This window comes from Cyprinus carpio, unplaced genomic scaffold (assembly GCF_018340385.1).
Source record: "Cyprinus carpio isolate SPL01 unplaced genomic scaffold, ASM1834038v1 S000003037, whole genome shotgun sequence".
NCBI lineage: Eukaryota > Metazoa > Chordata > Actinopteri > Cypriniformes > Cyprinidae > Cyprinus > Cyprinus carpio.
Genome location: NW_024875743.1, coordinates 11,362 through 15,167, shown reverse-complemented (window position 1 = coordinate 15,167; position 3,806 = coordinate 11,362). Strand labels below are relative to the sequence as shown.

At 35.1% G+C, this 3,806-nt stretch overlaps 1 long non-coding RNA gene across 1 annotated transcript; it reads right to left on the bottom strand.

Annotated features, from left to right (window-relative positions):
• Nucleotides 1-156: 156 nt before the first annotated feature.
• LOC122143370 lies at nt 157-662 on the bottom strand. The gene is made up of 2 exons (XR_006159143.1): nt 631-662; nt 157-546 (listed from the first exon to the last, which is right to left on the bottom strand). It is a non-coding gene; the product is annotated as an uncharacterized LOC122143370 (long non-coding RNA).
• Nucleotides 663-3,806: the final 3,144 nt, after the last annotated feature.

The window sequence follows — 3,806 nt, the reverse complement described above, 5'->3', positions numbered from 1 at the left end:
TGGATTATCCCAATAAAACACTGCAAATGGATCTACCTGTCTGTGTGCGTTTCGTGACAGTTACTTGTTGAAATATTCATGCAACATGTTGCATATAGTTAGTAAACAAAGTTTAATGCAAGTCTGTGACACAAGAGACTGTTCCAGAAATACATATTGTATTACATGCGATAATGTTTAATGCAAATGTGATATGTGAAACATTGCTAAATATTAATTGTGAACTGTTTTGTTTTTACAGTTTGACCGCACATGTATGCACATATAAACATGAAAGAATTCTAAACTACAAGTAAACAACAACCAATCAACCAAAATGTGTACGGTGTGAGTTCTGCACTAGTGGAATAAAGAACAAAATCAAGTTCCAAGTTAATGTTATCATTTCACGGGTAACAATAATAGTAAAAATAATAAGTGCCGGCTATATACTTAAGATGGACACAAATTAATAAAGAGTACCTTCTTTCAGCACCAGCTCCACCTTCATGTCATAGATGTCAGAGTCCTGTTTCAGATCCATCCCCACCACTGTGACTTTATAAACTGTAAAACAGTCGTGTTATATTGGTGTTATATCAGAGCTGAGAGACTGGATCTCAATGCTGAGGAAGTAGAACGTGTGCTTACTGTAATCCATGCCAGCTTTCACAGACTTATTCAAACCATCCTCTTCTCGACTGAATTGCTTCTTACTGGAAACTGCAGTCTCTGTGTTGTGAGATGTTGAATTTTTTTTTTGGTTTGTTTGTTTTTTTTTACACAAACATTCATGAACAAACCAACAAAATTTTCCTCCATGTCATAAAAAAAGAAATATATTAGAGTCCGGTAAAATGAATTAGAACATTTAAACCTATTTAAATGGAGAGGTATCTTGGCTCTAATGACCATTTGTTATGGCTTTATATAAAAAATAAAAATAATATAAAGGATGTATGATTGTAATAACATCTGCACCCAGGCACAGTCTCCTTTCCGAGTCTGTAAAGATCGCAGCATCCTGTCCTTTCAGGTGGTAGAACTTTGTACATTCGTCATCGAACACATGCATTTTAATTACAGACACCTACAACAGCCATCTAGCACTTTTCCCGGAAAATCCCAACCCAAGCAGGTGGTCCACACACCTTAAGCCTTTACCAGCAGTGCAGTTGACTCAACCAACGTTTCTGCATTTTACAAACATCTGCTCTTGTGCTGAAATCTGCTATAGCAGAGCAATTTGTATTGATTTATTCCTTGCCCTCCCTTACGTCAGTGTATTATTTTCATTTGTAAATCATTTTAAATTATATATTTTAATTGTTCATTTAGGAAGATGGGCGAGTGTGTGTGCAGCTCACCTGGTGAGTAATATTCATATATTGTGACTGCAGCAGGCTGTAGCAGACCCACGTTATACAGCTGGTGCATTCTGAAGGAAATTACTTTTTTCTCTTTATGAGAAACCTAATAATACAGAAACCAATGCAAAATTATAATTACATGTCATATTTTACACTGAAAACTGTCCATGTTAACAAATGCACAAGCCACTACTATTACTATTAAAAATAATAATAATAATCTTATAAAAAAATTAAACTATAGTTACATTTACACTGAAAAGACAATTTTGTGTGTTGCATAGCTGACATAAAACAAAATGTAAATTTGTTACAGCCAGGGCTTGAACTGAGTGGGGATGGCATTCCCCTTGTTGAAGAAAAAAAAAGACAAAAACCATCCCCTCTGTAAAACCACCATCCTCCTTCCCATCCCATTTAGATTAATAATGTATTGTGTATTACGCAAAAGTTATCATACAAATGAGAAATATTAAAATTCTCTACTTATAATAATTATAATTGATGTATAATAATTAATGCGCAAGCTCCCCTGATATAACATTATTGTGCTGTATGTGTGACTGTGAGGGATGGAGAGATGATAATGAGAGATGACATAATTGAGTACGTCACTCACTTTGCAAAAACAAACAAGAGTCTAAAAGCATTCACTGCTTGATGAAGCCTATTAGAATGTAGTTAGAATGCCTTTTTATTTCAAGTAATGCAAGAAAAAACCCTTACAAGTTAAATTTTTATTTATTTTTATAATTAAAACACAAGCACTCTTGTGCTATTACTCACAATCTCATATGTGCTATTAATTTTATACAGTAGTGCAGAGCATCACTGTGGTGTTTCAATCCTGAATGAATATGTTTTTGAATGAATTAAGTTGACCAGTGACTCAACATCCTTCATTACATAGCCACTTGTTTTTGGTTCTAATTGATAGACAGTTTGAATGAATCTTTGATTTGAATGATTCTAGTTAATCATTTATAAACAGGAGTTAGCTGCCACCTACTTGTCCATGACAAGCCTAACCAGCCAAATGCCGGCAAAAAAAAAAAAAAAAAAGCAAAAATAATTTAATTATAATTAACAACAAAATTCCCACCAGTATACACTCCAACAGAAAACAGTTTATATTTAATACTCAATTGTAAAAAACAAAACCAAAAGTGTTTAAATATAGACAAATTTGGTACCCATTGTGTAAGATATCTATGGGAGCCCTGCTGCCCACCCAAATAAATACCTGACCACAACATCTCCCCTAATCGTTTTTTTTTTTTTTTTTTTTTACATTCGACCACTGGTTGCAGCCATACGGCATATGTATGTACTTTCTCTTGGGATTATCGATATTAATGTGAAATACAACTATATGATTGCCCCACAATATACTTAAAGGTGTACATGCAGTGACATGGACCTTTAGGGATGTGCAGTATTGGATATTAATGAAGACTTTGTCCGCCACCAGAAGAAGAACTCAATTTCATATAATATAAAACATTAGCACTTTCCTGATCAAAGAAAAAAAGATTGATCAGTTTACGAAATCCTCCGACCAGTTTGCTGATACCGTATCTAAGTGAGAGAAGAGTGATCTTCCGCGCTGACAGAACTTTATTCGTTTTCATATTTCCGATGTAATCTCTCCTTCCCCTGAAACACGGAGGACAAAATAAGAACACAATAACCCCAAACATACATGCATCAAACTGCCTTTATGTCCTGTCTGCAGATGATGTTAAGATTCCTCTGCTATATACAGAAACATCACTGCATCAGTTTATCATCACACTACCTGTTTAAGATCACTTTCTTCAACTTCAAATCCAGTCGGTAAACCAACGTCCAGAATAGTCATGGTGGCATCGGTTTTATCACTTTTGTAGCTGTGAAGATGGAGATCAAGAGAAGATTTTAATAACAGGTTTTGTAGTTTTGCTCCATCTTCTGTTTTCATTAATTAGAGCTTTTGGTTTGAACCTGAGTCTGAGTTCCTGACCTCAGAATTATATTAGGTAGGATTTTTAGGACTTTGTTCACATACATGAAACTATAGTGAGTTTGTAACTTGGTAATGGTTCCATACGGCTTAAAAAAAAAATGGTGGTACTTAAAAAGCAGCACATAATGAAGTGTTATAGAGGTTTCCATTTTAGCTCAGAATGTATGGAAATTGCCACAGAAAGAGCATGAACTCAATCTTACCCTCTTCATTGTTTTTCTCTCCATTTTAACAGTCAGATCAAAGAAAGTACAGTCAGATTTCTCTCTCAACAGGTCTTCATTTAGTGCCAGCCGCCAGAACCTGAAAACAGCAGCACGCCCCAGATTAGATGTTACACGCTTTTAATCTTGCTGGTGACTGTATAAACGCTTCATGAACACTCACTGAGAGAGTGTTTCCTTCCAGTTCCTCCTAGCAGTTACATTGAACTCCTTGTTTATCTCTCCACC